The sequence below is a fragment of the Rattus norvegicus genome, chromosome 1 (genome assembly GCF_036323735.1).
Source record: "Rattus norvegicus strain BN/NHsdMcwi chromosome 1, GRCr8, whole genome shotgun sequence".
NCBI lineage: Eukaryota > Metazoa > Chordata > Mammalia > Rodentia > Muridae > Rattus > Rattus norvegicus.
The window spans coordinates 73,640,107-73,649,296 of NC_086019.1; the positions used below are offsets into that span (position 1 = coordinate 73,640,107).

The 9,190-nt window shown below is 35.6% G+C and overlaps 1 pseudogene; it reads left to right on the forward strand.

The window, feature by feature from the left end:
• Vom1r-ps68 (vomeronasal 1 receptor pseudogene 68) lies at window positions 6,230–7,125 on the forward strand (annotated as a pseudogene).

Sequence of the window (9,190 nt, forward strand, 5' to 3'; positions counted from 1 at the left end):
CTCTAAGGGATGGCAATACGCTGGGGCTCTTGATTCCTTTTAACTAGGTAAATTTGTCTTCTCTCTGTCTCTGTCTCTCTCTGTCTCTCTCCCCTTCCCTCACTCCCTCCCTCCCTTTCTTTGAATCTGCAACGACTTAAGGACACCAGACTGCAGATCATTCAACATTCATTTATTTATTGAGATAGGGTTTCACTATATAGTTCTTCTGACTGTCCTGAAATTGTAGACCCACTTCCACCTGGCTTTAACTTTTAGACCGTAGAATCAGACTATAGTGATTCTCTAGGGGCCCCTAGGTCTTCAGACCTAAAGTGTGGGTGAGTCACTTGTCCTATTTTTCTGACTCTTCCAGCTTCTAGACTGAGTAACACTGGATTTCTGGACATCCCAGTCATTCTGTGACTATTCAGTCTTTGTATAATCTATTTTACCCTTTACTCTCCTTATAATTACATATAATTTCCAATTAGTTCTATTTCTTTTGATAACGGTAATACAGTATTCTAGTCACAAGGTATACAGTAAGTTAAATGACATCAGCACAATGAAAAATAAAAAATAAATAAGTAACAAAAACCAGAATTTGGGGTATATCAAAATGCAGGACTAGGATGTAGCTTAGTTGATTGGATATTTACCTACCCTACATGTAACCACAGCACTAGAAAGGTAGATGTAGAATAATTAAAGTTTAAAATTATTCTCAGCTATTGAGCTCAAGGCCAACATAGACTACATGACACAACACAAACAATAACTACTTCATAATATACATATATATATATATATATATACAGAGAGAGAGAGAGAGAGAGAGAGAGAGAGAGAGAGTTAATGACAAAATTTGTAAGGATTCTTAGAGCCTCCTCACATAATCTTTACTATTTGCATATGTGAAAATATCCATGGGAAAGTTTGAATACATTCTAATACCCATTTCATATTCAAAGGGATAGATTAAGGAAATCAGGAAACCTGTTTTTAAGCACATATACCAAATGGAAACTATGAATGGATGACATTAAGGTGCAGATATGGTATGTGTGATTAAAGTAATAAATTTAATTAGGGGTATGTTGAATAACACAAGTCAGCTAATGTGGAAGATTTACTTTTATACTGCATATTTAACTTTCTATGCTTCTAAATTGGAATAAAACAATTATATTTTGAGAAAAATTAAGGACTGTGCAGTTAATTAATCTATGTTATTGAGGACCCCATTTTCTTTTTCTTTTTTTTTTTATTTACTTGAGTATTTCTTATATACATTTCGAGTGTTATTTCCTTTCCTGGTTTCCGGGAAAACATCACCCTAATTCCTCCCCCTCCCCTTCTTTATGGGTGTTCCCCTCCCCATCCTCCCCCCATTGCCGCCCTCCCCCCCACAGTCTAGTTCACTGGGGGTTCAGTCTTAGCAGGACCCAGGGCTTCCCCTTCCACTGGTGCTCTTACTAGGATATTCATTGCTACCTATGAGGTCAGAGTCCAGGGTCAGTCCATGTATAGTCTTTAGGTAGTGGCTTAGTCCCTGGAAGCTCTGGTTGATTGGCATTGTTGTTCATATGGGGTCTTGAGCCCCTTCAAGCTCTTCCAGTTCTTTCTCTGATTCGGTGAAGAACTTTAATTCCAGCATTTGTGAAGCAGGGGTAGGCAGATCTCTTTGATTTTGAGGTCAACAAGGTCTTCATAGTGCTTCCTGAAACACCTAGAGCTACAAAGTATTATGAGAAAAATACATTTAAAATAGCAAATACATGCTGAGTTTTAAAGGAAATGCTTTTGTGACTTAATTTTTATCTCATGCTATTATTCATTAAACATACTCATATTTCATCTTGGATTTTGTACAGAGTAATCATATTAGCAATTCATCTATACTTCCTTCTGTAGCCTTTACCTATTCAATGATAATACATCATATATCTAATAGCATACTAATTGTCAAGCTCATCTTGTGATTTTAAAATCAAGCTGGGTCATGAGACAGCTTTTTGTTGTGTCAGACCACACTAAAAATATTGCATTTTATTAAAACTTTAAAAGTATTAGCATTTTGCATTAGATTATGAAATAACACTTCATGTTAGAGTGAAAATTTATTTTGAATGTTTTCTATTTCTATATTTGTGTTTGTGCATGCTTTCCCTGCTTGTGTATATGTCCACTATGACAATCCATAGTTGGAAAACGACACTAGACTGTGACAGAAACCATGGATTTATAGGTACAAACAGTTTTGGGGCACCATGAGGATTATGAGAACCAAACCCAGCTCCTCTGAAACAGAAGCAAGTGCTTCTGACCATTAAACCATCTCTCAAGTTCCCCATAAATAAACTGTTTTTGCCACAAAAAGTAAGCAAGAAAATAAAGTGAACACAATGTCAGGTGAAGAACACAGACTGCGTAGAAGAGAGGAATCCACGTGCAAATATCTTTCATGACATTGTGAGCACAGACTGAGAGTACTTTCTTTGTGCCGTACTAGCATGTCCACGTCCTTCAAATATCCACTCTGTCTCTAAACTATTTTTGTATTTAAAGTGACACTTAACCCTTGTTTTTCTAAGACCATGTCTTACCTGAAGAATTAAGGTTACTGTCCATACCCTACAGTTATATAAATCAAAGAAAATGTCAATCTGAGGAAACAGCAGTGGGTTATAAATTTTTACTGTTTACCACATTAACACTTAACTCAAAGCAATTATATTTTCCATTTTACACTTAAATGCTTATGAATTTTTAAAAGGTGAGTATTTTTCAGTGAGAGTATTGCCTTTCAGTGGAAGTAACCCATGTGATTGCATTGTTCCTTTGTGTGTAGAATCCTATGACTGTGAAGACAAACATTCAGATTAGGTAAACTGACCTCACAGGTCTGAGCACGGGAGTGTTCTCACACTATGATGTGCACTGATCAGTGCTCTTTAATATTGTGTCTTCACTAAACTGAATTCAGGAAGATATCAAAATACTTGTTTCTCAAGAATGTGAAACAGTTATTTTCATACAGGGAGTCTTAAAAGTCAAACAGCTTAGAAAAAGCATTCTGTCAATATTTTAATTTTTTTTTTCATTCTCACAGGTTTGTCAGGGTAGCACCACTGACATTTTGCAAGTAATTTTCATGCCCTCTCAGCAAGGCAATAACTTCAGGTAAATAGAATTTAAAAATCTTCCAATGATGTTGGGTTTTTTCTTCTTTCCTTTTGGAATAATGTGTATCCTAGAGGATGTCATAGTCCCTGCACATATGATCCTCAGACAAAGCAGCAAAATCACAAATTAAAAAGACATATGTGATACTCTTGTTAAAAACATTTCAATGTACTCACACCTCAGAGAATATTATGGCTGACGATACTGGATGATATTTCTTTGGATATTAGTATCAAATTGTGATTCCATGAGTTTCATTTGCAAACACAAGTTGCCATTGCTTCAACTTGAAAGTAAACTCAATATCTTCACTGTCATTTGTCTATTTTCAACGAAGGAAACAAATCACATAATCATGCATCTCATGGGAATTTCACAAGGGAAACATAATGGAATCTAGTACATAAAACAAGAATAAATATTTCAAGATTTTGAAGTATCTGTGGATATATAGAATTCTATCTATACTACGTCTATATTGATTAACTCATTGTGAGCTGTTGCCAGGACAGCTCTAGAGATCTGGCGCTCTTTTGAAGATAGCTGAGGGAAGAGCATTAGCTGTGGCAAAACTTGATACTTTGAAAAATTAGGTTATATTTATTTCAATAATATTTAGCTATCGTAACTTAATTTACTCTGTTGCCATAGGTGACCACACACACTGAGTTTTTCTGAGACCAGAAACTGCAGTCTCGGGTGTTTAGCACCTCATATAAAACAGTAGGGCTTTAACCAAAGTAGCCTTAGTTCTTGTCTCCACTGGAAGTTTCCTGCTATGACTCTGAGTTTATTAAACTCCCTGCCTTCTAGTGAACGTAACTCATAGGAAGAAGAAACATTTATAAAGCAAATATGCTTAAACTCACAATCATATACAAGTTCATGCACTCATACATGTACAGATTCATGTATTCCAATAGACCCCAACTACTACTTATCACATAATTATATACTTTCAAACACACATCCATACTTACACATTCATATGGAGCAAGAGCTCATGTGCCAGTGCCAAAAGAACTTGCTCCTTCTGGATAAAAAATGAACTCCAATCTTTACTTCATAGAAAAGGAAAAGTTTCTCCCATTTATTGCCAAATGAATTAAAACCAAGTTTGTAAGAAAAAAGCTTTGTCTTCTGTAGTAAGACTAAACCTACCTTGCTGTTTAAAAAAGAAAAATGAAAGAAAGAAAAGGCTTTCAGTGTCCCACTATAAGAAGCCTGACTAATCTCTCTCTCTCTCTCTCTCTCTCTCTCTCTCTCTCTCTCTCTCTCTCTCTCTCTCTCTCCCCTTTGTTGTCTTTCTTTCTGTTTGCTTTCTGTGTATTTCTGTAGTCTTCTGTTCCTGCCCTAAGGTACCTATTATTTTGAGGGGAAAGTAAAAGGTAGAGAAAACCTATCAGACTATATGCTCACTAAAAGTCTAATTGGCCTTTTTTAATTTCTAAGTTATCCTACTCTGCTATCCTCCTTCCTCCTCTTAATTTTGATCTCTTTCTCTTGCTCTGATGTAATGATAATGCCATGTAATGTAATTTTTCCTAGATTTTGTACCTTTTCTAGGGGAATAGATCTCAGGGTTTTTCCAAGCATCTTTTTTAAAGTTCACTAAAAGTTAAAACATAAATTCAAATAATATATTAATAAGTTTACAATAGACTTGTCTACATGAATTTACATTAAAGCTACTTATGTAGCTAGACATTCGATACTAGCTAGACATTCTGTCATTAGCTCCACAGGTTCATTGCAAGTTAAAAATCATAATTTTTGTGACTAATTTACCATTGAAATTTTGTATAGATAAACCCAGTCAATATTTTATCTTCTGTCCTTGTACCTACAATAAATTGTTACTTCCCTTTTATGATTGTGGGGTATTTGCTTTACGACCTCTTGGAATACATTCTAAATTATAAATCCATTTGTTCTGTTTTAGAAGCAATAAACTCATGGCACGTGAAGAATGCAGAGCTGCAATTGCAGTTTTTATATCAGAGGACTTTATAATAGTCCTATTATAAAGTGCTTAATATTTACTAGTACAATTCATCAGATAATCATTAAGAATTAAAACAATGATTATTTACCTATATAACATCTCTGTAAGATAACAACAGATCTTCATTGATTGTAGAAATTTGTCCAAAAGAATGGGTTAATCTGTAGGCCTTGCCTACAATGGTTCATCCATCATAGTTTTACAGTTCATAGTGAACCATCTCAGAAAGATGACCTGCCAGATTTTACCCTCCACTATATGACTCCTGTCAGGCTGTTCATAGGAACAGGTGAGTGAAATGCAGGTTGAAACTCCCAAGGGTTCGCTATAAATATGCTATTAAAGAATATTTTACTTCCTAGGGAGAAAGAGGCTACTTTGTTTTTCTAAGGTACAAAAACATCTCCTTGGGTTGATATACTAATGTCTGGGATTATTAGCACTAAGTAAGTATTTCTTTAATGTAAGCTGATATAACCAGTCTTCCCTCTGTTTTTATTGCTATGCGCAGTCACTGTCAGGCTATGACGTTCTTGGATTTCCAGAACTAAACTCGATTGGTGTTGTCAAATATTTTTTTCATCTATGTTTTGCTCATTTCAAATTTCTGTTTTTAGTTGCTAATTTGAACTGGTTTCAATATAGAATGTTTCTTTTATATTTTGTGTATTGATTGAACCATTCCTTCTCTGTCCCATGTATCAGCACTAACAATAGCTTATTGTTATAAGTACAGTTTTTCTGCTCTCTTATTTTGTATTTCCTTATCTTCATAAGATTCACTCATAAAAGTATTGAATAAACGTTGTTGTGGGTCCCTTTCTGGTATTGCGGGTTTAAGTCAATACCATATAAACATGCATTTAAAATTTCTAAGATTTAAAGGAAAAATATTAGAAAAATATTGAAAACAAATCTAGGCTGTTGATCTTTCTTAATTTGCACTTATTTTTAATTTAATAAATTGCTTTTTATTTTCTAATGTATCTATTCTCTAGAGTGTTCAGATTATTATTTTTTAAACATTTTGATCAGAGAAATGTGTGACCAGGATTTAAAGAGAATCATGCCCAATCACAGATTGAACTTTGAAATCTGACAATCAAAACTATTTTTATCACAAATTGTACCTGGAATTCTAATCAATTTCTCTCTTCCTATTGACAATCTAGGCTACTAGAGAGAACATACATTAAAGCTCACAGATTTGATTCTCATGCTCTGAATAGAAGCCAAAGCTTGGATAGTTCTCTATATAAAATGCCTTACACAATGGCAGCATTTGGATTGAAGCAGTGTGTAAATGATTTTGGTTGGAGAATAATTTTGTACACTCAAAGAATGAGCTGGAGTGTGTCCATTGGCATCACTTATCTCTTGAGTGTCTTCCAGGAAAACACCATCAGTTGCAAGGACTCCTTTTATAAGGATCCAAAAGCCAAGGAAGCAAAATACATTAGCTTTTACATTTCCTTTCTTTGGGCTTTGTTCATGTTTATAAATTTCATTTTCTTTGTGCATTAATTTGTCAAGAGGAATACAGTGAACATGACAAGAGACATAGACTTTGAGTACTGCTCTAATATACTGTGTGATGTAATCAATGACTCATTCTACGCAGCATTTGTGGTGTGTCCTAAAATCTACTTTTTTGTGTTCATTGCCTGGTCCAGTGGCTCCATGATTGTAATTTTATATAGACAAACAGGGTTCGACACATCTATAACACTCATGTCTCCAGCAGAAACTCCACAGTATCAAGAGCTACCCAGAACCTTCTATTATTAGTGTCTTCCTTTTTGACTTTTTGCACTTTTTCCTCAATCTTAAATTGGAACAATGCTTCTGTGCATTATCATAGTGTCTGACTGATGGACAACACTCACTTCACTTCTCTGTTTTTCATCTTTTGACCTCTTTATTCTGACATGTCCAGATTCAGTTTATTCTGAGTAAGGAATAAAACATGGGCTTTCATGTGAGATTTTGAGCTTAACCATTTTGCTTGGTGCGAGGAGAAATTCCAGGGTTGTTTAAGTTTGCAGTTCTTTTATGACTAAGAGCTTTGAACATTTAAGTACTTATTGGCCATTTGGGATTCTTCTGTTAAGAATTTTCTGTTTAGCACAGAACCCCATTTTTGTGTGATTTGGGTTTGTAGAGATGAAATTCTTGAATTCTTTATACATTTTGAATATTAACCCTCTGATTTATAAGTTGCTGATTTTTAGATTTTGTTGTTGTTCTTGTACATTTGTATTGGATATTTTTATTTACAATTCAAATGTTATTACCTTTCCCAATTTTCCAACCAAGCGTCCTCTGCCATCAAACTTGTTATCCTATTAGAGTATCCCCCCTCCCCAAACACCACCCCTTCCCACCTCCCTGACCTGACAATCCCCTACACTGGGGAATACAGTCTTGGCATGACAAAGGGCTTCTTCTCCCACTGCTGCCCAAAGAGACCATCCTATGCTACATATGCAGCTGGAATCATGGGTCTGTCCATGTGTAATCTTTGGGTAGTGGTTTAGTCCCTGGAAGCTCTGGTTGATTGGTTTTGTTGTTATTATGGGATTGCAGGCCCTTTCAGCTCCTTCAGTTCTTTTGTTAACTCCCCCAATGGGAAACCAGTAAGTTGAATGGTTTGCTGCTAGCATTAACCTCTGTATTTGGCATGTTCTTGCCGAGCCTCTCAGGAGACAGCTATATAAGGCTCCTGTAAGCATGCACATCTTGCTTTATCAATATTGTCTAGGTTTGTTAGCTTTACATATTGGCTGGATCACAAGGTAGATCAGAATCTGAGTGGCCATTCCTTCAGAATCTGCTCCAAACTTTGTCTCCATTATCTCCTCATATGAATAATTTTGTTCCCCCTTTTAAGAAGGACTCAGGCATCTGCATATTGGTCATCTTTCTTCTTCAGCTGCATGTGGTCTGTGGATCATATCCTAGGTAATTTGAGCTTTTTTACTAATATCTACTTATCAGTCAGTATGTGCGCACCGTGTGTGTCTGTGTGTGTGTGTGTGTGTGTGTGTGTGTGTGTGTGTGTCTGCGTGTGTGTGTGTGTGGTTATTTCTTTCTCTTTTTTCACTTTGTTCTTTTTTGTTTTCCTTTGGTGATAAGGTTACCTCACTTAGGATATTTTCTAGTTCAATCCATTTGCCTATAAATTTCAGGAAGTCATTTGTTTTTGATCGCTGAATAGTACTCCTTTTTGTAGATGTACAACACTTTCTGTATCCAGTCCTATATTGAAGGTCATCTGGGTTCTTTAAAGATTCTGGCTATTATAAATAAGACTTTTATGAACATAGTGCAGCATGTCTTTGTTTTATGTTGGCACATCATTTGGGTATATGCCCAGGAGAGGTATAGCTGGGTCCTCAGGTAATACAATGTCCACTTTTCTGAGAAAACTCCAAAATTATTTCCAGAGTGATTGTACCTGTTTGCAATCCCACCAACCAACCATAAAGGACTGTTCCTCTTTCTCCACATCTTCACCAGCATCTGTTGTCACCTGAGTTTTTGATATTAACTATTCTGACTACTGTAAGGTGGAATCTCAGGGTTGTTTTGATTTGCATTTCCCTGATGACTAAGGATGTTGCACATTTCTTTAGGTATTTCTTATCCATTTGATATTCCTCTGCTGAGAATTCTATGTTTAGCTCTCTATGCCATTTTTTTAAATATGGGTTTTTGTCTCTTTGAAGACTAACTTCTTGAGTTCTTTGTATTTTTTGGATATTAGCCCTCTATCAGTTGTAGCATTGATAAAGATCTTTTCCCAATCTGTTGGTTGACATATTGTTATAATGACAGCGTCCTTTGCTTTACAGAAGCTAAGTAATTTTATGAGGTGCCATGTGTTGACACTTGATCTTAGAGCATAAGCCATTAGTGTTTGTTCAGTAAATTTTGCTCAGTAGCGAAGGGTTCGACACTCTTATCCAATTTTTCTTCTATTAGTTTGAGTGTATGTGGAGATCTGTGATCCAACTG